The sequence below is a fragment of the Parasteatoda tepidariorum genome, chromosome 5 (assembly GCF_043381705.1).
Source record: "Parasteatoda tepidariorum isolate YZ-2023 chromosome 5, CAS_Ptep_4.0, whole genome shotgun sequence".
NCBI classification, from domain to species: Eukaryota; Metazoa; Arthropoda; class Arachnida; order Araneae; family Theridiidae; genus Parasteatoda; species Parasteatoda tepidariorum.
The window spans coordinates 28,820,498-28,847,666 of NC_092208.1; the positions used below are offsets into that span (position 1 = coordinate 28,820,498).

The following is a 27,169-nucleotide window of genomic DNA, read 5'->3' on the forward strand; positions in this document are numbered from 1 at the left end:
TAAATAGATAGATATATATATAGATGGATAGATAGATAGATAGATAAAATTTGAGATGCAAATACAATAATAATGAAAAAGTATAGATTATAAAATTCGAAGTTGTGACTCCACCAAACTGCCAATGTCACAACCAGAAGAATATGTGAAGAAAAATATTTTACGATGTAATAAAATAATTTATTGCCTCATGGTAACTAAAAGGATCAGCACAGCAGCACCTGAAACCATAACACGAAATAACACATTAAATATAACTTTGCGTAAAGCACCACAGGAAATAGCAATCTAACTATTAAAAAGGAAAAATATTAAAAAGAAATTAAAGTGGATGCACTGGCATGCATAGCAGCTTCGTCAAGGGGACATTACCATGCAGTCAGTGCGGGAGCAGTTTCAGCGGTTGGCTGTAAATTATCGCAGGCAACCATACTGTCTGAAGAAAAACGCAAGAAACCAACCGCAAGTCAGACGAAGACTATATTCCTTTATCTTGAAAATCGAAGTGGAAGTAAATAGAATCACTAGATTGGAAACAGAATATTTCAGATGAATTTCGAAAGTTCGAATACCAGACAATGTTCAAAGAAGGTTCCAAACAGGTTCGAATGCCAAACAATTATGCGTATTCTTATATCTGGTAAAAGACGAAGAAAAAATGATAAGAAATCATACAAATAAAATAAAAAAATAAACTTTATAAACATTAAATTTAATAAATTAACCTCAATAAATTGATTGGAAATTTAAACGAGCACACGATTATGTTTCAAAGTAATCCAACCGAACCTTCAATGATTGGGTGGCCATTCTGTAGCTTAAAGCTATGCATTTAGTACGCCTCGGAAGACATTCCCCTACTCTGAATGTGGTGCTTGTCTATAAATCCAATCGGAATATCTCTATCTAGGAGAAGCTTACGCAAAGATTTACATTTTTTTTTCAAATAAATAAGTATAACATTGTTAAAAATAAACTTAATGCGATTGATTTGAGCCATAATAACTATACATAGCTATATTAGAATATACAAAAATTACATTGCTGACAGGAAATGGAAAATACTTTATTTTATCAAAAAAATCAATTTAAACGCAGGATGAGTAATGCAATGAATAAATGAAGAAATTCCAAAGTTAAATTAGATTGATCAGCTTTAATCAGAGTTAATTCTTCTGGATAAATTGTGTTTGTGATATTAATAAAATTTATACAGAATAAAGATTATATATTGTAAGATTTAAAGCAAGAAATGAGTAAAAACGTTCTTGAAACAAATTGCTTGTTTTGTAGAAAATGACAACAGTGTTTGAAAACGAAAACACTAATTTCTCATCACGACAACTAAAATTATTTATTAAAAACTATAAATCTTTATAAAAACAATGTGTTACTCAAAATATTAAACTAAGAATACCCAATCTAATGCTACGAAATAAATCACGCTTTTTTATTGCTATATAGAATCGAAATATGAAGAATAAATATAAAAGATTCGAAGAAGGAATTTCGATGAGGAGCTTCTGTTGTTTCAATTTCAAAATCATGGAATAAAGCAGTGTGTTTCTTTAAAGAACCGGAGGAAATCTATATATTTTTATATTAAATAACGTATATGGTTCAACTTTAGTTTATGAAATATAGAGGAATTTCTAAGAATCTAAAACAACACAGAATTTATAGTATTGAAATTCTTCAATGTTTTATTTGTTTGGGGAACTTACAACTGAAAATTAACTGCTCTTTGAAATGTGAATAATACTTACTCATGATATTTGAGTTTCAAAAACTCTCATTAACAAAATTACCCAATATATATTGATAAAGTTTATCAATAATAAAAAATTAGTATTTTATTTGATTGTTTTCTTTTGATTTATATTTTTCTCCTTTACTGATGTGTTAAAAATATGTTTGATCATACTTTACTGATGATCTCACGTCAGGAATGGATGCTATGTGGGCTATGAGCACTGTTGCGACTTTAGCAGCAATGGCAAATTTAGAGATTTAGAGAAAGAATTAGGGGTTCGAAGTTGTCTATCATGGGAAGCATGAAATTATTTAAAGAATTAGCCCCCCCAAAAAAGAAGCAGGAAATATTTTCTGAAAAATTTATCTATGTCCAAGCATTCTTAATACGTGAATTCTGAAAAGATTGTGCTCATATTAATGAAAAAAAATATATTTAAAAATAAAACTTCCAGTTTTCCCTCCTTCAGGGAATCTTCCGAAGGTTTTTGTATGACATTGAAGTTTAAAAAAGAAATTTTAATATGGTTTGATCGAAAATGTTTATAACAAAATAACTAAATGAAGGCTATATTATTTATTTATTTTTATTTTTTAAACAATAACTTCACTAAGTTCAGTGTAAAAATATGAGTTGGTTACGGTTTTGCCACATCAAGGGAATCGTTGGAAAAGAGTGAAATGGTGTAGTGCTGCCATCTGTCAGGGAGTAGGCGAGTTGCGCCCTCGTAGCCCTGATCTCCGACGAGGAGAGAGTGCGAAAAAGAGTTCTGGCTCCAGCTGGGATCAAACCCGGGAGATTTGTGTTCGTTCAATTGACACAAAAAGTTCATTTGAATTGCAGGCAATAAACTTAAAAAAAAAAAAAAAAAAAAAAAAAAAACGCCTAAGTTAATTAACTTATTTCTGGGTCAATTTTAGAAAAACAAAGCATTAGTCTTTATGTGCATTCAAGTAACAAATGCAATATAAAGCCCTACTTCCAAACTTTAAAATAGTATTGAAAGTTCAAACATTCCTTGTTTTTTTAACACGTTAATTTAGAGATAAGGAGAAAAAAATTTTTTTTTTTGCAAAATATCAATTATATTATAATATAGAAAGTCATGTTTTTTAACCCTGAATTACATTTTTTTCATAAAATCAAGGGATGAATGAATATATATATATATTCAAAAAAGAAGAAAGTAAAGAAAATTTAAAAAAAATATTTTACTAATAAAATCTCACTCGTTATTTGAAATTGTTTTCATGGTTTTCCTAAAAAATGCATAGGAAAAAAATGTGCTCATTTACTATGACTTCTATAGATTTCTCTCTTAAAGTGAATATTATAAGCCATAATGTATATTCTTCAATGAGGGTCTTTCACTATTTGTGTCAAACCATGCTGGCTATCTTCTATTCAAGGAAATGTAGCTAACTTCAATGCTATACCATTTGTCAGTGCCAAAAACATGCGGATAACCTTAACGTACATAGAAGGAAGCTGAAAGATATGGCCTTTTAATCTGCCTTTCTGGTATTCGCCCAGGGGTTTTCTTTTCGCAATTCGCATTTTTCTTTTCTTATATTCTGTGATCCATGACATACGACCTCATCAATAATTTGTTTGGTTTTTCGCAAACGACATTCGCACGCAACCTTCATTTGGCTTTCTGATGATTCAGCACCATATACCCTCCTAAGTATTCCTAAGTATTATTATTATTATTCATTTTGTGATTTCATAATTTATTTATTAAAAAATAAATGGAAAAGTCAATATATGGTTGATGATCAAGAATAAAACTTTTCTCCAGTTATTTTTTAAAGATACGTTTAAGATATTAAAAAAAAAATGTTTAATGTGTAGACTTAAAAAATGAGGCGTTTATTTTTAATTTTTAGATTTAAAAAAATATGTAAACTTGCACAATGCACATGCCAGTTATCAAGAATACAGGAAATCAACAATTGCTGCACATTGTTGGAATCTAACGCATAGATTCAATTTCGACAAAGCCAAAATTATTTCCTCTCTAATTACATCAGTTCATCTTGATACCCTGGACAAACGAATGCCAATTCCCTTGGTAACGACAGTAGTTCCAAACCACCTCTCCATTGTGCAATGTATTGTGTTGTGGAAATGTATTTTACTCTGAGTTGCAACTGTAATTTATCTTTTTTTATTTTCGCTTACTGTTGTTTTTCTATTTTGGTTTCTCATCTTCATATTTCCATTTTTCGCTGGCAACTTTGCGTTTTATGTATCAAATCACTTTTGGTTCTAGCTCATTCAAGTCTGCCAAGTCTTGAAATTGAACACCTGTTTTAAGAAGCATTTTGACGCCTATTTATTGTTGAAACAGGTGTACAACCATTTTCCTTTTTACGTATTCTTGAAGCGAATGAAGATTTTAATCAGGTATTATTGAAAAAAAAATAAAAATTAAAAAAAAACTGCAGAACTTGAAGCATTTATTCTCAACTAATGTTGAAAAAAGGTCATAAGATTCGGAGTTAAATGTGAGAGTAGGAAATTGTTTTAGCTTTCTTAAAAATTACTAATGACTCTCCAGATCTTTCAATTGCATCTCGTCATTTATATTTCTGATGCATTGAATTTCGAAATTACGTTTCATTAAATAATGTTTTTCATTTTCCCTACATTTGTTATGACTGTAGACAAATTTGGAATATCATTTCTTCTTATTTGAATAAGAAAAATTAATTAATAAATTTCTCGAAAAACTAGTTGAAAATGGGATAAATTTCAATTACGTTACCAGAGGCATATACAGCAAAAAAATATGTCAAAAATAAAATTATTCTGCAACTTTCTTGAAGATTGTTTTCTTTTCTCTATTTACTGTTAAGCTACATCTTAATCTGCCAAATGAGGCATTTTCTGTAACCATTGATAACGATCGTATTTACTAGGTTTTTCAGTTTAGAATATGAAAAACTTTGGTTTCAAAGTGACAACATATAATTTGATACATTGGATCAGATGAAGACCTGGCTGTATGGTGGTTAAGGAGTTGGCCTCATACGAGAAGGTCCAAAGCATAAATCCCGCTTTGGAACGTCTGTACTGGACGATGGAAAAAAATTAAAATTTTATAAAGATTCTAAATGGAATAAAGGTTTTTCATGTGTTAAATATCACGGGAACAATTATATAATTCAAAAGATGTAATCAAAATTTTTGAAGTCTTCCTTACTACGCAAACCAGAGTGTATACAGCTACCTTCATGCCAAACTTCCTTGTCGTACAGAAAATATCTGGTGCGAACAAATATTTCCTGCAGTGTTTTCTTGCTAGAAATTTCTTTCAACTTGTTTTTTCCACAGCATATGGATAATCACTTTTTTTACACTGTGTATTTGTTTTTACAATGTAAGGCAATTATAATCATTAAAAAGCTTGCTTAGTGATAATCTATTACATTTTTAAAAATAATTACTTAACAGAAATCATCGCTTTCTTACTCACTTAAATGTATAGCACACAAAAAACACTTTACTTAATCTACTCTACACTGTAGATTATAAGATTTCAAAAATTCACCAAAAAGATATCAAACTCTAAGTCGCAACCAATATCCTAATTAACAATAAATTACTATTATCTTTGGATTGTCTGAACTTAAAGATTAAAAAAAATAAAAATTCTACGATGATGTGATGGCTATCGATAAGTGATTCAAACGTGATAATTTTCGATTATACTTAAATATCGCAAAATATCACGCAAAAATGGAATAGTTAAAAAGCTCATCAAAATTTCAAAAATCTGATTCAAAATACAAACCAAATTCCATACAGCTACCTTCATGCCAAATATCTCTGTCATACCCTGACTTACGGACAATATTTTTTGCGTGCAAATATTTTCTGTAGAGTTTTGTTGTTAGAAGCTTTTTTCAATCGAGCATACGGATTATCTTTGACAAATTCGCCGCCGGAAATTTTCCATAATATAACTGAAATATTTCTTAAAATATTCTATATAAAGTAAATATAATCATTAAGCAACTTTTTTTAAGAGAAAATCTATTTAACTACTTTTAAGAAAAAATCATTACGTAACCGAATTCACCACATACTTAAATGCATAGCAAACAAAATACTACCTCTTTATTTAATCAACTCTTCACATTAAAGTATCAAATATTTCAATAATTCACCAAAATGATATTAAAGTTTGAGTCGCAAATAATATCTTAATTAACAATAAATTACGAATAGTGGTTCTCCTTTTCATTAATAGATGTCATGCATTTCGGTGCTCTGAATGTTTGCGTTCCAATCCTAAAACTCCTCTTCTGATGTTAATTTAGTTTATGCACAAACAGAGGACTCATTTACATGGACGAATCGAAACGGTTAATCTCAGCTTTAAATATTCAGCATAAGACGACGTTTTCCGCGATCTGCAGGTGTTATTGCCATGCAAGTGATATTGAGATAGCTTGGGGGAAGGTCATAAAATTTGCAGATATGCAATGTGAACAGGTGTATACTTTACGTGAAATATGCACAAATGTGTATTAGGGAATGATAATAAGATTTGCGTCATGGCGACTTTTATGACACTTAAACACGAACAGTATTTTAAGACCTTGCAATGTCTCTTCATAAAGGGAAGAAAATAATGATTAAATAATCTTGAAGACAGTTCAGGAAACTTTCTGACACCAAGAATAGGTGAATTAATAATAAATTATGCTCGTTAATAGTTGATATTTTTATCGAGAACAAATAATTTATTTATATCTCTAAAATCATGTTGAATTGACAGGGAAGAGTCTTGAGACCTGTTAAGAAATATGTATTTTTCTATCAAGTGCATTGAAACAGCAGCAGATTTTCAAGACAGGTTTAAATGTATTATTTTAAATGCGTGAACTATTTTTAAGAAAAATATAATTCTAAACGCATGAAATATTTTTAAGCTTTATTTTGTGACATTTGATGAAAATATTAAAACATTTCTAAGCTGAAATAATTATTATTTTGAGGGCAATTCGTTCACCTTAACCATTTTTTAATATCTTTAAACAATTGTAAATCTTTCTTCAATCACAGTTATAGTCTTTAACATTCTATAGTCTATTCATAGTCTCTTTTTATATATTAATAATAATCGTTTCATAATTTGAAAGTTATTCAAGTCTTGATTGATTAAAGATGTTTATTCCAGTCCGCATTGAGTTATGCGGGTTACTGAAGAAAAACATTTAATAAAAATGATTTCTACTCAATGCCCTTGATATTACGATCATCAGAAAATAGTCCATTCATCGTGATAAATGATGTGTGAAAATGTGACAGGACGACATTCTTCCAGGTTTTGATTAGATTAGAGGTACGTTCATGAGTCCATGGAATAGATATTGCCATAAGTTGATTATTAATAAAGGCGATTATTATTAAATGCCATTGTATAAATGCTGGTCAATTGAAAGTATCCTTATCGACTATCCTCTTTGGTTGTCAATTAAGAATGATAATTTTCAATGGAAGTAGAAAATTAAAATGTTCTGGGAGACGCGAAAATTAAAATTGTAGTAAATATGAATAAAGCTAAACAGCATGAAGAAAGCCCTAACTACATACACCACGTAAGCAAGCGTACATCAGTTTCAGTTTCGTGATGAAGAGTAATCACTCTCCTAACACAGGGGTGCAGAAGAGTATCATAAAAACAAGTTACAACAAGGTAAAAATAGGACAATTAAAAGGGTAGTGGTAACACACTTGAACAAGAGAATCAAGCAAATGAATGGAGATGAAAACATATGGAAATAGGAAATGATAAGAAACTCATGCTTTGCAAATCGTAGAAATTAAACGAAAATGGATAATTAAACATGAAAAAGGAATCAATTGCTAGAAATGCCATTATCTGAATAATTATGTGTTTCTAAAAGCGTAAAAGGATTCTCAGAAGTCTAAGTCTGTACACAGGCTAAAAAAATTCTTTCAAAATTACCGTAATGTATAGAAATGGAATTACTGGTTTGAAAAAAAATAATTTAACCATTTATTTAATATTTTTCCTTTTATATGGTAACGGTTTACCTGAAATTTCTGATTTTGAAAATTATAGTTCTTATTACCATACATTTAAAAAAATACAAAGCTAAAAAATAATTTTAACCAAATAAATGGATTTTATGCCCTGCTCTAAAGTATGATAAAACTACTAAAATCTTCCACATTCACTAAATTTTATCACACATTATAAAATATATTTTTTTTGTTTACTTTACCAAATAATTTTCAAAGAGCCAATAAAAAAATACCTTGATTTTTGATGTCCCCATTGAATCGGAAATATTTTAAATTTTACTTCAGGTAGTTTCAATCATATTTTTTTTCAGTGTGTGTTATAAGCATTGTTGATTGAATTCAGCAGAAGAAAACTGAAACTTATAATTAAAAGTTTCTCTATGCAGGTCGATTATCGATAATTTAACATACTAATTTTTATGTTTTCTTTCATGTTTTATAAATCAGAATTTAAGGATGCGTTTAGTTTGTCCAAGATGCGAATTTTAAACAAAAATGATAAATATCTCAGTTTGTAATATTAAGAATATGTTTTTTAAAGGTTTATTAAATTCAGTTTGTTAACAGATGAGAAATCTTTGTTTAGCTTTATTCATTTACTGATCAGAGTCATTCAAACAGAAAATTTTAAATTCAAGTTAAATCATATTAAAAATATTTTTTGTTTATCTGTATAAATTTATCGATGAAGTTCCTTAACCTGATTTTGAAGTCAAGAAAGGTAATTCTGAGAAAATGAGCCAAGAAGATGGAAAAGTGATTGATTTAAAAACTTATATCTCTGGAAGGAACAAAAATACAGTTAAAAATATGCAACCAAATTTATAAGTTTTATAACCTGTTTTGAATTTTATCCCCAAAAGTAATGCCACTGAAAACCTATCAGTCATTTAGGAGATGCACTGCATAAATTTTCGCTTGGTTAAGCAGAATTCTAAGAAGACTGGGAAGGAAAAATAAATGGATTAAGCCCGCTTCATCAAACTCTGATACGAACAGTAAAGTACGAAGGGATTGGGGCAGACTAAAATTCGTTTTCTTTTAATCTTTCTTTTTCGCCATTTTTTTCCCTCATCCCGAAACTGCAGTCAGAATTTCAAAAATAGAAATTCTATCCCTCATTCCATTCGAAAAGAAGAATGTTTTAATACGTTTCGAAGAGTAGGGGGAGGAGATTCAAAGTCATTTCGCAAATGATTTGAAAAATCTTCAGGGTTTTCCAGAATCTCCATCAGGCACTTTCGAATGAGGCGGTCTAAAAGTGATCACGGTATTCTGGAATTACGGTTTGGAAATATTCTGAAGTGCATTTTGTGTGGACTGGATTACCGTCCGAGTTTGGTAAACAAGGATTCTTCAAGAGGGAGTATATTTCAAGAGAAAATGACTTATTCTTAACATCTCTGAACGTTGCAGATTTATAGTAAGGCGGTACTTACAGAGGCATTTCTTTTAAATGTCTTCTTTTAAATTGAAAAACTTGAATTAAAATCTATTCATATGTTTCTTAGATTTTTTTTCAGATAGTGTTGTGTTACATATTCATGGTAAAATAAACTTGTGTTTATGATTTAATATATTTTCTTAAGAAATATAGTAAGAAAAATTGTTTAACTTTTAATTGAAACTGTTAATGTATAAGATTGTTCGCCAAGTATTTAAATTTGGTTTTTAAGTATATTTACCCTCCTGGTGGCGCTTACTTGAAATAGTTTTACTCTTAGAAGGTCAAGCATATTTAACAGAATTCTCTCTGAAACGGCGGAGGTCAGACAAAAGGAATGCCTCCCCCCTTTTTCTCCGTTTGCTGTTAAGGGAATTATTTACGCTCTATGTGGTCAGCCGAGGGAATGACAGTTTGATGGATGAAACCCGTTTTGTAGTTCACTTTTCAACTATCTTTTTTGAATCCTCCTTCAATTCNCTTAGATTTCTTTCAGATAGGGTTGTGTTATATTTTCATGGTAAAATAAACTTATGTTTATGATTTAATATATTTTTTTAAGAAATATAGTAAGAAAAATTGTTTACCTTTTAATTACAACTTTTAATGTATAAGATTGTTTACCAGGTATTTAAATTTGGTTTTTAAGTATATTTAAGCAAAATATTAAAAATTTTTAGCTCATTTTTATTTGTTTTTAATAATTCTTATTTTTTTCTTCAAAACTTTCATTCTTATCATTTTGGTCAATTTGCAGTGGTAGACAGTTATTTAATGCTCTAATAGGAGTCCTCATGCTTCTAGTTAAGTTGCTATTTAAGAAAAACCTAAACATAGAAAAAAAATCTGGTACAATTACTGAAAATTAATGCCGTTTATGCAAAAAAACAACAACAACATAATTCTTGTTAATGAAACCAACATATATGGTATTTAAATGATTAATTTGTTAATTTTTCCGTTCACATGGTATTACCAGAAATTCTTGTTTTCAAAATTAGTTCTTATTACTCCCTATTTCGGGAAAAAGATATTTAAAACTGAAATGTAACTTTGACTGAATAAATGCAAAGTTGACTGAGCCTTCCACCACCTTCAGTGGGTCGATAAATGAGTACCAAGCGTGCTTGGGAGCTAAATAAACACTGAGGGTTCCGCCTTCGGCTGACCACCTGACCGGAACATCGCTGCTCATGCACCCCAGGTCAACCCAAGAGCCCAAGGTCAAGAAAACTGAGTTGGGCATAATAGGGCCTGGCCCTCTATTGGCTGTTGCTCCACTGAGTTTAGTTTAGTTTATTAATTGTAGTAATGCACGTATTAAAATTTCTTACAGAGATTAAACACTGTGCATATTTGATTGATTCCAAAAATAATTTATTAAGTTAAGCTCTCATATTGATATTATTATTCTTACTTTTGATATCCATTTTAAATTATTAATTTTACTAATATACAATTTAAAGTTTCAATTTAATATTAAACATCTAATACATTTGATTAATTTCGAAAGAATAGTTAAAATTTTTATATTCTAAGATCTCAAAATTTTACAAGTACATATATTATATGTTAATTTCAGAAAATGTAGTTTTAAATTTAGCGATGAATGACGTCACCTTATTTAATCATGTGGGCTTAACACCAGATATTTTTAGGGTGAATTGTCTTCTTAATTGAAAAAAATTTAATTTTTTGATGTTATTTGTTAAAATGCAATATTTCTTTGCTGATCATTAATATTTATATAAGTTCTGCAAATAATTAGAGATGATGAGATATTTCTGAAACTTAAGCTAAATAATGGCATAAAATATATATACACTGTCCTACAATAAAAGAAGAGATACTTACAGTTCTTGAAATTTTTTTCAAATTCTCATGAAATACTCAGAGCATTATTTTGTAACTTGAAAGTTGTTTAGTTCTTGCGATTTATCAAACTAAGCAAAAAGATTTAAAGCTTTCAGAATTTTGAGGGATCGATAATAAATAATTAAGGTAAACAAGTTCCTTTAAACAACCTATGCTAGAAAAGCTAGCAATAAACTTGTAACTTTTATCGACTACTTTGATTTTTATTTGCAATTACTGGATAAGATCTAGTATGTCTATCTTAAATATTTATAAAAATATGGATATTTTTATTAAAAAAAACNAAAAAAAAAAAAAAAAAAAAAAAACTAATTTTTTGTCTTACGCATTTTTGCTTAATTTTAAAAATATTCAGCAAAATTAAACAAAATTTTTGAAGTAATTTAAATTAAATACAAAATGGTTATTTTTTGTTTTAAAATTAAGTACAAAAAATTCGCTTAAACTACGCAAGTTTTGAGTTTTTAAAGTAGTTTCTTTGAACTGCGCATGCGAGAATATATTTAAATTTTTTCTTCTTCTTAATTTTGAAGTGAATTGTATTTGGCAACTAATGAAAAAATTCTTGTTTGAATATCTTAGAAACGTAAAAAAGTTTCAGTCAATTTTCTATGTAGTTTTTGTACTTTTCAAAACAAAGCTCACAATGATCAGGGGTTTTCCACAAATTTTATTTTATACTTGGTGAATGGTTTTAAGGTATTGTCATTTGCAATACTTCGAAATAAAATTTGTGGAAAACTCCAGATTATTTTGTGCTCTATTTTAAAAAATACAAAAACTGCATAGAAAATTGCTCACATTTTTTTACATTTTTAAGGCATTCAAATAAGACATTTTCCATTAGTTACCAAATACGATTCACCACAAAATTTTGAAGAAAAAAAATTTAAAAATTTTAAACGCAAGCGCAGTACAAAGGAGCTACTTGAAATACTTAGATGTTGCGTTGTTTTAAGTGAACATTTTTCAAATTTAAAAATCAAAAATTTCGTATTTAATTTTAAATTGCTCCAAAAATTCCATTTAGTTTTACTGAATGTTTTGAAAGCATAAAAAGCGTAGCGCAAGAAATAAGTTTCTTTAAATACAAATATGCATATCTCTAAAAGTATTTGATCTAGAATTACGAAATTTTACGCAGCTGCTGCAAATAACAGTTAAAGTAATCGATATACACCGAGAGCCATTACATTATGACTACCCTGCTAATAATATGTAGGACCAACTTTAGCCCTCAAAACTGCTAGCACCCGCCATGGCATTGATTCCACACGGTGCTGATAGGTAGTCTGAGGTATCTGGTACCAAGCGCTCACCAACTGGTCCTGCAATTCCCTCACATTGCGAGGAGGTAGCGTTTCAGCACGAATTTGGTTTTCCAAGTAGGATCACAAGTGCTCTATTAAATGCTATTGGATTAAGATCAGGTGAACTTGGGGGCCAAGACATGACTTGAAAGTCACTGAAATGTTCCTCGAATCAATACATGGCGATTCGACCCTTATGACATGGTGCATTATCCTGTTGGTAAACACCATACCACGCATGAAAAATTGTTGCCATGAATGGGTGAACCTGGGTCTGCAACTATGTTCAAGTAGCTTACAGACGTCAGGAATTGTTCTATGAGGATTATAGGTCCTAATTATATTATGACCATTATATTAAAGCCATTATATTATGACCACCCTCCATCTATAACAATGGGCTCGCCCAGATTTTCATGGCTTCTCGCCCAGGAACAATGTTTTCATGGGGCACATTAGGACCCATGATCTTCATAGAACAATAGGGATGGTGTTTTCCAACAGGATAATGACCATATCATAAGGATGGAATCGTCGAGAAACATTCCAGTGACTTTCAAGTCATGTCTTGGCCCCCAAATTCCCCTGACCTTAATCCAATAGAGCATTTGTTGTCCTACTTGGAAAACCAAAATCGTTCTGCCACGCTACCCCCTCGCAATGTGAGGGATTAGCAGGACCAGTTGGTTAACACTTTGTACCATATACTTCAGGCTACCCTTCAGCACCTTGTGGAATCAATGCCACGGCGGGTGCTAGCAGTTTGGAGGGCTAAAGATGGTCCTACATGTTATTAGCAACAACACTGTCACTTTTAGCCATTTTTTTTAAAATTTTGAAAATAAATGTTAAATATTAAAATATTAATATGTAGAAAAAAATCGAATCAAAAGAAAAAAAATCGAATGACTGTGATAAACAATACAATATTTTTATGTCATGAGTGGCATCTTTAACCAAAACTGAGATATAAAATCTCAGAAATGATCTCCACACTTCAAATCCATCTTCTTTTTTTAAGAATGTTTCTTCTCCAGTTTATTTAGGAATAGATACAAAACTGTTCCATATCCAAGCAAAAAAATCTTGTCTCAAATTCTTTGTCCTCTTTCTGGACTCGTTTCCTTTTTTAGGGAAAAATAGAGAAATAATCTTTCTTGTCCACCCAATCATTGCGCTTCATGAAGCACAACCACTTAATGGAGGCAGGCTTCCCATGTTCACTGTGCGGAAACATAGCGGGTGCCCAAAAAAGGGAAGTTGGGAAGATAGACGATAGACACCATATTCGTGAAAAACATGAACGGAAAGCATTTGTTAGCAGCTTCACTCAGCTAGCAAATGAAGCTACTTGTTTCTGGCATCGCATATAATAAAGACGATGCGAAATGCGAATAGATTTTATAAAATACTCTTATGTTTGAAAACTGTCAAAAAATAGAGTTTCAGCTAACACGGTTACATTTTGAAAGGTTTAAGGTTCTAATGGTTGGTATTAAATTTAAATTTTATAAAAGTATATATTCTTTCATATACCATGAAAAAAATTTTAAAATGCTGCCACATTTATAATAATTCATAAAATAATGCAATCACGATAGTCACCATATTCGTGGAAAACATGAACAGAAAGCAACTATTAGCTGCTTCACTTAGTTAGCAACAGAAGCTACTTGTTTTTGGTAGCGCATTTGAAAAAAAAAACATAAAGTCTTTGGTTATTTTAAAATAAATGTAGCTCTCTAAAATAATCTGCAAAATGTTTTTTAAAAATGATTTTACATTTTTATCCATGACGTAAATGGAATTTCAAGAAAAGGAGTGATTTATTTATTTTATTCTCTGAAACATTGTTCGTTGCAACTGTTGAGGGATGCAAGTAGTTAAACTTTAGTTTATTATAAATCTCACGACCCCAATGAAAAAACATTGTGGTAATAGCCAGCTATTGGCTAAAGGGGTCAAAGAGTTAAAGACTCAGCAATGTCGATACCGATTTCATATGTGTAGCAATGTAGTCAATATTGTGCGTTTTGCTTCCCATGGAAGTTGGTACTCTCACTGTTAGAATTTCCATTCTAAAATTATGGTAAAATAAACGGCAGCAGTCTGTGCATCTAATTAATCGTAATGTTAAAGGTAATGAACATTTTTAACATTTACAGTTTTGAAACCATTTACAACTATATAGTTAAGATACCATCAATAAAAAAGATATACGGTTTTGTAATTATTTGCAATTAACATGGTTTCAAAACCTTAAAAACGAAACTTAACTAGTTATTGGACATAATTTAGCGCCTCTATGGTGCTGCCATCTATGCGTGAATGAGAGTGTAGGGCACTGGGAACATTTAATGTGTTGAATGAAATCGAGGAAATATTCGGTTGTCAACGCTGAGGCCTGAACTCCCGTTCCTTAGGTCATGAGATTGAAAGATTTACCCTCTCGGATGTAATATGTACTTAGATGCAAGAAACTAAGTTGCTTTAGTATGTGGGCGCAGTTGTTGCGATAAAATTCTTGTTGATTAACCATAAAGCAGTTAATGAAGGCTATTTTTCCTAATTAAAAGTTTGAATACCATCTAATTTTTGGTTACTTGACTGTTTTTTTTTTTTTAAATGGTAAAATAACAATTAAATCATTGTTATTTAACTATTTCTTCTGAGAAATTTCTAAGAGTGGAATACATGGGCTTAGGTTATTTTCTAATGAATAAAGCTCTAAAATTATTGCCAAAATGCTTTTAAAAAATGTTTCACTTTATTACTTATTACGAGAGGAAATTTCCTGAAAATATAGAGATTTATGTATTTTATTCTTTGAAAAACTATTCCTTATGGGAATTGACGGATATTGTCTGTAAAACGAGGAATTTAAGTAAATTATGAATCTCAAGACTCCGGGGTACAGCAAAAAAGCGTATCTTTTAAACGCAGAAACAATAAATTTTTACAAGATGCATTATTTTCTAAATACTCAAACAATGGAAAATTTGAGAACGACATATTTTCCATAGAAAAATGTTGTATAAAAGCTATCTGTAAAAATATGGAAGTTATTTATAGAATTTTATGATGCATTAGCAAATAAATAGCTCTAAAAGTATTTTTTTATTTCTCTGCGTGTTTATACATTGCATTCACAGATAATTTCAAAAGGAAACATTTGTCTTTCTAGAAAAACAAGCACGAACTCAGTACACAGACCACCGATATATATAATCAGACATTAAATTGGGCATTTTATTCAATTCTTACTTTATATCATATTCTAAGGGAAAAAATGTTTCTTTATTAAATGCTAGTGGGCTGCGCTCCCTGCTCGCTAACGCTCGCCAACACCAAAAATTGCTACGCAATCAATGATTTGCTTCGCAAACCAAGCTCGCTTCGCTCGCTACTAACTTAGGTGCATTGCAAATGCACAAAATTCTAAGAATTCAAAACAATCATTCAAATCCATATAAAAACTTTTTTTTTCTTTCAAATTACATCTTTTTAGTAAGACCAATAGTAACCGACCTACCCCCGAAGGAGTTTGCGGATAAGGGTTTCACCCATTTGCACGTGACTAAACACTACCAAACTACAGAAAAGTAAAAGTACTAAATTAAAAAGATTAAAACACATAGGAAAAATCCCAAAATCGAAAAAGTAAAATAAAAATAAAACAGAATAAAAATTAAAAGTGCTTAAAACATCAAAGTGGATAAAATCAACCGACAATAAAAGTGTCAAAAATACAGGTAAAAACATATAAAAGTAAGGTCAGGTAAAACATCAAATGGTAAAATATGAAAAATCACATTAAAAATAAAAAAAGACTAAGATAAGCCCAGTAGAATAAATAAAATAGTCGACTAAAAGTTCAAGTGTCTCCCTTTCAAGGCTAAGTGCCTCTAAGATTAAAAATGTTCTAAGGTAAACCAAAGTTTCCAAATCTTTTTAGTAAATACTAAATTATTAAAATAAATTTGCATTCAAATAAATGACATGTAATTCGTTAAACCTATTAGAAATGTGCTATAGTATAATTCGTGATATAAATCAAAATCGTCAAATAAATTCGTAATATATAAATTCGTGAAAAACCCGCTTTCGACAAAATACTAAAATAGAGATCTATCGACAAAGACTACTCACTTCTGCTGAGCTTAATAGTATGAGATTGCCGCAGCTGATGTTCTCTGGTTATTTCAGTTTCCGTTTTTAAAAGCGCATCTAGAAATGGCATGCGACATTTTTAGAGGCAATCATTGGTCGATTCGCCGTGTAAGAGAAATAGTAAAGTAAACAAAACAAAGCAAGCGCTGCCACTTTCGGAAAAGAAATACAGCCAAAATTTGGGAGCGACGTAAGAGAATCGTATATATTAGATGATTTGCTTATGATTGAAGTCAATATGATTGAAGTCAGAATTCGAGGCAATCGCTTAGGCGAAAGAGGTAAGCAAACTTTTCTCACATTTCATAAAGCACTTACAAGGAAATGTTTTCAACCACACCGGTTGATTTTCTTTTTATTAACCTATCTCTACAAGACTTCCATGTTTCCGACTCAAATTATTCACTGGTTTGGTAAAATTTTATATTTTCCATACATTCCTGCATTTCATGAGAACCTGTCCGGTTCAAATTCAAAGTTTCCGAATTTCACTTCCGAACTTCAAACATACCAACCAGATTCCTAAAAATAAGTTTTAGTCTACAAATCGTTGACAGCTGTCATATCCTTCCTGACAATCTAAATTTTTATGAGAAACTAGAGTTTTAGAAAAATACTTTACTTTTCATTTCCAGCTTTCTCGTCAAATCACATAGAAAAACATCCAAAACTTTGGAACTAAGGTTATAAAAGAAAATATTTTTTCAGTTAAATATAATTTTCTGCGTGATTTCACAGAATAAAGAAAATAAATTGTATTATTTTCATAAAATATTTTCGAATATAAAGGAAGCGAAAAAAACAATATTTATAAATAACTGTTTTAAAGAAAACTTAAACTGCTATCTTTAAAAAAATTAAACATTGATGCAGTCTATTAAATAAAGTGTCAGCTTTTTTTAGTAAGTAAGGATTTTATAATTTTTAATCAGCAACTTCCAAATTTTTCCCTCATTTTCATTACGTAAAAAAATAAAAATTCAAGTAATTCAAACATAAAATAAGAGATAAGATGTGAATTTTTATATAGTTATTTATTTAATTTTTTGTTATAACAGCCAAATGAAATAAAATAAAAATTTGATGAAAGTGAATTTCAAATATGATTAACGAAAAGCTGAATTGAAATCTTACCGTAAAAAAACTCATTATTTATGGGTATAACTTGTTTCATTCAATTGAATATAAAAAATAAATGACTGAATGTAGTCATTCCATCGAAATATTGATAAATAAGCATGGTGAAACTAGATGACTTTTAATAAATAAGTTTGCTCGAATTCAATAAATTATATTTTTTATTAAATAATCAACCAAACGCTCTATATAGACATAATTAACACTGGCATTGTTTCGTGGTTTTCATCGCTACCCAACGCAAATGCGGTTTACTTCTATCACACTCTCTATCTCTTTTCCTTGGAGAAAAATTATCACTTATTTTCTGAGAAATTCTCAAACTACAAAGCTGCGGATTTGAACAATTACCACTAATCAGACCTGGATTAAATGTAATAAACATGATAAAATGCGGCAGATTGAATTGTAATAAGTATAATTTATTTGATGATATAAAATGTAAAAGTATTTTAAAATTATGTAATGTTTGATATATATATATATATATATATATATATATATATATATATATATATATATATNTTAAAATAATATATATATATATATAAAAATAATCCACCTACTCCACTTTTTTAGAATAAATATAATTGGAAAAATCTTATCTTTTGGAGAGAATTTCTGAGAAAAATGTCTGATACCGTTTATGGAAAGTAATCATTAAATAAAATAAAATTCAACTCCAAAAGATCCCTGAGACAAAATTCAAATCATTGCATATAGAGGTGACGTGCTCGAAACGAGGCTATCCTGAAAACGTTCCAAAGTTTCTGATCGAAAGACTTCCGGAATCCGAACGTAAAAAGAGAATAAAAAAGAAAATTGTAATATAAATATGATAACGACTTGGGAAGTGCCTGACAACCATAGTTCTTATCACCCGTATCAATGAGGGGTCGGAATGAAGTAGCTGGAATCATACAACACCCATTTTCTGTTCCATTATACCCTCTGCTTCGGTGACGACAATTGTTCATGACAGTCCACCCCTCATAGCCCGTCACTCAGATGTGCCTTCTGTGACACGAAGAAGCGAACTGTCACTTATTGATTTTCCTCTTTTTTTGCAGCTTCTTTGGTGAAGTGTCTCACAGCAATAAAATCCTTCAATCCACTGCATTCTTTTTATTCACAGTTGGCTGAGTTTTTGGCGCGTGTTTATGATAGTTTTTATTATTACGCATTACTTTTTTTATTTCCCATTTCTCTTTCAATTGCAGACTTTTATAAGAGGTTCTTCCAATTCCCGAGAGTCAAAAAGGTTGAGAAATAAGATGACCCTACGAAAGTAGATATTGGAAAGGTTTTTTTTCTTCACTTTGAAAATTGAAGTACACAGGGCTTAAACAAGAAAGTATTTTTGGGCCTAGGGGATATAAGGTCGATGTTTGAACGAAGTTTTCATCTTCAGGAATGGTCTCTTGGTACTATAGACACGATGAAAAAGACAGAAAATAATCGCATGGTTCAACAAGCAACACAGTAAAAAACTACATTTTTGAAATATCAAAAATTACAACAAAATTACAGCGATAAAAAAAGAGTATTTTCTGTAAAGTTCATCACGAAAAATATTGAACTATAAATTTGGGACATAAAAATATTTAGTTAATTTAATTTATTAAAACTAATTTTTTCTCCATCGAATGATTAATGAATATACATTTAATGAATGATATGTTTAATGAATATGCAATGAAATTTATCTTCTCTGTCCAAATTGATGAAATGAATGAAAAGTAATATTTTTCTATTAATTTCAATTTTTATTCAAATTTTTCATAAATTTCGAGAATTGTTTAGAAAATTATGGATATTCCTGATCAAACGCTAGAACATTTCAAAAAATGGATCTAAATACGAAAAGTGCATTGTAATTCATTTTTTTTAATGCATTGGTTGATACATTTAAGGCTCAATTGAACCAAATATTTAAAGCCTCAACTTTGACCAAATTTAAAAAAATCACAAGTAAAATAAACCACTTTTCAAAACCGAAATATTCGAACCTTATTCAAATTAATGAAAGAAAGAATCTACTTCAATGCTTCATTCTGCTGCGTAGCAACAGATACAAAATTATGGTATCAAACACAACAATAAGAATTTAGACCAGTTAATAATATTAATAATTGTAGATCTGATAATTAATAATTAAGATAAAAAAGTTTGAATTTGAGGAAAGAGGGAAGTAAAATATGTGAAGACGCAATAAAGGAACAGCAAAGTAATGAATTAAAAAGAATAATATTAACGATTGCTTTTCTTCTTGTTCTAGGTGTAGCAAATATAAAAAAAAATCTCTAAATTAAACCTGGCCATAACCCATTTTCTTCTGCGGTAATACCGGTGCAGCAGTAAAGTAAAATGAAACCAGGACGATTTGGTTTTATAGTGAACTAAAATAAAACTTTAGCAAAGCCAATAACTAATTTCAATTATCACTTGGAAGAATAATTTCAACTATCACAACTAAGATTGATTGATAACAGATATCAGTGAAGAAATGAAAAAAATAAAATACTTGGAAAAGAATAAAAGTTCAAATGCCGAAGATAAAGAGAAGGTGGGTCAGGGCAAGTACAAGTTCGTTGAACAATGTCGAAAAGTATTTAAAGAATATTGATATCAATTAGATGGATAAAAGAGAAGTCGAATAGATCAGACTGAGGGAAACTGGCGGAGATAATATTTGTTAGGATTCGGCTATAGCGCTCAAGAAGAAGACAAAATTAGTGAAGAGTGAAGTAGACAAAAGAAGATCATATTATCATTTGCAGGTTATAACGATAATACCATAGATCATTTTATCACTAAAAACTTCTCGCTATCATATATCAAAAAAATAAATTTGCCCATCATTTCAAGAGTTTTAAAAAATTTATAACCATGCACATACCTATATATTATAAACTGTTCCTTTTTGCGAAACTATATGAAAAATTCTCAAACATGTCAATTTCTCTGGATATAACTAAATATTAAAAAAAGAAGGTAGAGAAGTACAAACTAAAATTTGCTGATTTTTCGGTTAATTTTACCAATTTTTGAAAAGGCTTTATTATTATTTGCAGGTTATAACGATAATACCACAGATCATTTTATCACTAAAAACTTCTCGCTATCATATGTATAAAAAATTAAAAAAAACGTTGCCCATCATTTCAAGAGTTTTAAAAAAATGATAACCATGGACATACCTATATATTATAAACTGTTCCATTTTGCGGAACCTTATGATAGATTCTCAACTATGCCAATTGCTCTGGATAAAACAAAATATTAAAAAAAGAAGGTAGAGGAGTACAAACTAAAATTTGCTGACTTTTCGGTTAATTTTGCCGATTTTTGAAAAGGCTCACCCCGGCTTAACTCTAAAAAAGTGCCTTATCACATACGCTTTTGAACTATAAAAATCCTATAAATAGAATTTACTAAACTGAGAATCATACATTGAAAAATCACTGGAAAATATTTATATGCTATCCAGAGCAAGTTGGTATCTATGGATTCCAGAGGGAAAAAAATATCTGTCAAAACACTAGTACTGTTTGGTAAAGAAATTTCTGGCAATGAAAAGCTTCTGTTAATGAAACTAAAACAAACAGTATTTAAGTCGTATGGTAACGGTTTACCGAATATTCTGGTTTTCCAAATTACAGCTGTTATTAACACACCTTTCGAAAAATACAAAACTGAAAAGTAAACTTATCCATGTAAACAGTTTAAAATGGTTTTAATGGAAAGCTCTAAGATATCACGATAAATCTTCCAAACTTAACACATTTACCATATTTTGACACATCTTACAAATAAAATATATTTTATTGTTAATTTTACCAAAGTATTAACCAAAACGCTTCGGTAAAAATTACCGTGGTAATATACTCACAGGCCAAGTCTTCAATTGTTAAAGATTAATTGAAACAGATTTTGGAGTGAAATTTTACGATTTCCATATTTGCAATGAAATGTTTCTGCATGATAAGTAGTCAGTTAAGGAAAATTTTTGAAAATTGTAAAGTTTTTGTCAAAAGCTTGATGTAAAATGTAACTTATGTTTAATGTAAATGCAATATATGTAATGTAAATGTTAATATGTATGTTGTAAAATGTAATGGATGATGTAATGTAAATATATGATGTAATGTAAACGTATGATGTAAAATGTCACTTATGATCGAACACTACAGTGCCCTAAACTTTAAGTAGTTTTTGTTCTTTTTTTTCGAGAACTATTATTTGGATCAAAATAATTTACAGTTGAGTCTAAAAATATAAAGAGTATACTCATGTTAGAGTCCTTTTTGTAAACATTCTGAGACGTCATATTTCTTTTTATAAAAGCAGGTAATAGCCCATTTTTCAAGCATTCACTTAAAGTTTTAATGTAATCAAAATGCATATTTTCAATTGCAATATTTTTTTTCATATGATCTAATGCTCTCCAACATGTAGCTAACAGCAAATTAACCATAACATGACAAAACGGTTTGTAATGTTTATGTCTACTAAAAACGTGAAAATTATTTAAAAAAACAATAGTTAATAAAAAGTTCAGTTGTTTTTAATTGTAAAAATATCTCCTTTTAATCAAATTCAGTTTAAAAAAAGTTTGACTAAATTTTAAACCACGCAAAAATTAAAAATTTTGGTAAAAAAGAGCCATTAAACTTTATTTAAATTTTATGAATTATTTTAACCCAATATCAAAGACAGTAATACATCGCATTGCATTAAAATGACATGTATGTAAAATATAATTTTCAAAGTATACTGTGAAGTTTAAATATATATTAAATTAATGCTAATTTACAAAGCATAAATAACAAAAAAAATGCTTTTAACTATAATGTAATAAACATTATTTATACATTTTTCGCTTGAAATTTTATTTTGAAAAATGTAGTAAGAAATTTCCTCGCAGATTTGGAAAAAAAGTCTTATATCATCATTCACTATATTTCTTTAAAAAGAAAAATTATGCATAATATATAAGCTAAGATAATTTTATTTTAAATATCTCCTTCAGAAAAATATTCCTTTTGAAGAATAAATGTATTTTTATGCTTTTAACTTTTATAAATGCACATATCTTAAGGAATTTAATAGAAAAGCAAACAATATTATTACTTTCAGTGAAAGCTACATAACAAAAAGTTTTACATTGCATTTAAACTTTAAATCAGTTCTCAATGAGATGAAAGAGAAATTCTGAAAAGTATTCTGAAAAGAGAAAACAAAGTAGATAATACTCTTCTCTACATTCTGTAAGTAAAACAAAAATTTTAAGATAAAATAATTTACATCTTTTATACTCTATGCACAAGAAAAAAAATATTTTACTGAAATTTTTTTCTCTCATTTTTTCGTTTGATGAAGTTAAGCTGAAGAAAAAGGTGTTTAGAATAAGTATTCAGTTGAATTGGAAGAAAGATGATTAGAATAAAAGTTCAAAGATACAACAGTTTCGTAAGCAAATAATGCTTTATTATAAAATTATATATATTGCAATAAATTTTTTTTTCATAAAACAAAAAGCATCAATAATTGTGGTTGCAGCAATTGTGGCATCAATACCTGCGGTCTCAGAATTTTAGAAAATTCCATATCACCACTCATTATGTAAGGGGTTTTTCTGCGTTTTTAAATAATTTCTGTAAAATCAATTTTTTTTTGTTGCGAAAAATGCGTCTAATTCAGAAATTAATAGTTGTTTTAATGTGTATTTTCTTGCTTGTTTCTATTTAATTCTTAAATTATTAAATTTGATTTGAAAAGACTAATAACTATATCATAATTTATTAAATTATAAAATATTATTTTCTGTGAACAAAATAATAAAATATTTAAGTTTACAATTAAAATTCAGTGGTCGTTCCCAATCTCCGAGAAAGGAACTATTCACCGAACTATTCTCCGAATAAGAAAAAAATAGCAAGTATGCATTTCCTCTATTTCTTAAATGCATTACGAGATGTTCTGCCATTAAATCATTGATAGGTGAACTAGGACTAATGATCAACTCAACTCTCTCAAGCAATTTAGTATATGCGAACTGCACTACAGTTCTACACATCACCATCTGAATCACCTTATGACTGCCTTCATAGTACTATATCTGTTACGCTAAATTGCACCATTAACAAACTAAGCTATATTCCACGTTTAGACGTGCTATGAATTTTTAATTCTTCAGAAAATTTCCAGGTTTATTCCAAGAAATTTACTGATTTTTAGTGGGAAGATTCCTGAATTGAAGTATCCTGAAAATATTTTTAAAAAAAACATCCTTTTCTTCTAGAATTGATACTGATAAAAATTAAACACATTTTCTGTCCATTTTGCCCACATTTGCTTCTCTAGGTTTATTGCTTAGAGTTCATATTATGCACAAATTATAGATTCCCCACTTACTTTTTAGTATTCTCAGCCTTTAGCCTTCAAGTGAACATGTATACAATGATGGGCAATACATGTATGAATTGCCCAGCAATGTATTCGAGAAATCACGTGGGTGACACGTATTCTACACAATATACATGTAAAAAATACAATTGCAGGAGAGGGATATCAGTTAATTTTTTTCTTGTAATTGACATTCTAATTTCATTAAAAATTAAAATTACCTATAACTCACGGATCAGATGAAGTTAACCGTTTTAAAAACTGCATTCAAAACTACATTTAAAAACTACATTCGAAACTACTTTCAAAACACTTTTAAAAGGAAATTTCAGTCAAATTTTTCTTTTCTTACAGCTAGTGTTGCGTTAGTGTGCGTTTCTTACAGCTAGTGCAGCAAGTAAGGATACCGAAGTGATAATCATTGAGCGGATAAATAGTTTTTTTCCCCCTCGTTTTGTAATTTCATCATGTTATTTTTGCTAGTTTATCACTTTATATTAGTAGCAAGTTTTACATTATTTTAGATCTCAAGTATTTAATTTTTTGAAAATAGATAATATCGCCTTAATTTCCGATATAGCACGTACTGCAATATTGAAACCGTCATGTGGTAATTAAATCCAGCCGACATTTTTAAATCGGCCTTACTACCAGCTGTTTAAATGAGTGCACTCCTTGAATCTGTATATTCTTTTAAAAAAATCACTTAATTACTTATACTTGGTTTGAAGTATAAATAATTTTTTCACTAATTTGACTTAGTTCATGCTTAATTTGTTAACTACCTGTTGCTACTGATGTATCAAATTGCAAGTGGGCATGGAGATCTCGTTTGCAAATTTGCAGCATACCCACGTCGTACGTCGCCACGTCTATAAAAAGTTTTCACTTTTATGTATTTTTTATTTACATATATATTTCTTTAAAGTTCAGAATCTTTTTCGAAAAAAAGATTAACATTCATTTTTATGAAATTTATTTTCTTTTATTAAAATTTATGAAAATTGATGTCAATTTAAAACAATTAATCAAAATTTACAATATTTTTTTATATTTTAAATATCAAGTTTATACTATCTCTTTTTTAATTTATTTTCTCTAATAGCATTCCATCCTTACACTAAAGCACAGCTAAAATACGAATTCCTACTTTTTAATGTGTTTATTTTAATAAGTCACACAATTTTCAAATGGTCACAAAATGTGAAATATGTTAAAATTTTGCAAATTGCATAATATAAGACACAGAAAGGGAACTTGAACTAGGTCATTAAAACTAGAAAGATAAAACTCCTCGAGAACTCCCAACAAATTCTTTCAAAAAAAAATTCTTTGAAAAGATTCCTTAAAAATGCTTAGTAAGGGAACAACGTCATCCGTATCTTAAAAGTAAACAAACTACTAAAAATTGGAAGTTTTATGTTCTGGTTATAAAATAAAATATAATTGACTCTTTAATGAGAAGTTGATATCAAGAAAGACAAAGATAAGAGACTTGTTTTTTTTTATTACTTTTAAGCAAAATTTTATACTCTCTAAAAACCTAATAAATGATAATGACTTTGTAATAGAGATATGTGGTGCAAAAAATGTTTTCATTTAGAGATGCTAGAACTCCAAAGTGATAAATTGGCTTGTTTTACGCTCGAAGCTATAACCATTAATTTGTCCAGCGAGCTATTGTTAAATCCACGACATCCTAATATATATCAGACCTGCAGAAAAAAAAAATCGAAAATTAGGTTATTATTTTTATTTTTATTTCTTCTAATTAGTTTTGTTATGAATATTTTACCAATGAAACTTTGTTTGCATTGATTAAATAATAATTGGTCTTTTTTGTAGCAACAGAACAAAATGACTGCGAATACAAAATGACTTCCAATTAATTATTTTAACATTTATTTTTTTTAAAATTTATGCGATTTTCAATAGTTTACTTTTGCGTAAATGGGTCATTCACACAAAAAGGTGATTTTTTAAGTCCCTTAGTAATAAATATTAGGAAATACAGCAGATTTCTTAATATTTTTCTTCGTCATTTTTTGTAAAGTTCTAACTAGCAAATCATATGCATTTCTGCTAAATGTATTTAATATTTCATTCTTATTTTTTAATAAACATAACTTCAAAATCCCCTCCGTAGACGTGCCTACGTCTGTGACACAAAATAGTTTTTAATGGCTGTTAAACAATTTAAATGTTATTTTAATGATTTTTGTAGTTTTCCCTAGTTAAATGTTTATCGTAACTTTTCATTTAATATTTTTTAAAAAAGATTTTTTTTAATAAAATAAATGACTAGTAATCTTTGTCCATCAAAAATGAAATCTCCCTCCGTGGACAATTAATATAGTTCGGTAAATATGCAATAAAGGGCAGCATATGCGAAATCCCTATAAGACAGCTGCTGGGAAAGGTAACCATTCCATTTTCTAATGTTAACTATCAGTTGTTTTTGTTCTCTTTGGCGTCAGTTTTGGATTGTTGCGTTCAACTGGGGTTTGGCAAAGTTCTCACCGTATACTCCGTGGACATCATAAAGAAGGTAAGAGAAAATTATTTTATTTTTGATAGATCAATTTTAGATTGCAAAAATAGTACATTTAATAAAAAGAACTGTCCCATATTTGTAACTTCAAAATTAAAAATCAGTAAAATTCAAGAACTAGTTTTTGTCTCCTCCGTGGACATAACGAGTCCACGGAGGAGAAGACACAGTCAATGGAAGAGACAATGTGTTAGATAACCATAATACAATTTTAATAATTAAAAAACTATTTTATTTTAATTGATATTTTTTAAAATGCAACAAATGTGTTAATTTGTGTTACTTAAAAGATTTTACACCTAGGTCAAAAATGGATGTTTCCTTTCATAGCAGCATGATTAATTGGAAGTAGCTCTATCTCTAATAATGAAATATTTTATTACTTACTTATTAATGTTAAACTCATATCAGTTGTACCCAATAATTAATGAATTAGTCTTCATTGACATTTTATATTT

At 29.2% G+C, this 27,169-nt stretch overlaps 1 protein-coding gene across 3 annotated transcripts in view; it reads right to left on the bottom strand.

Moving 5' to 3' along the window:
- Window positions 1–27,169, bottom strand: part of LOC107444296 (neural cell adhesion molecule 2) — a 765,139-nt gene that overhangs the window by 431,222 nt on the left and 306,748 nt on the right. The window lies entirely within an intron of this gene.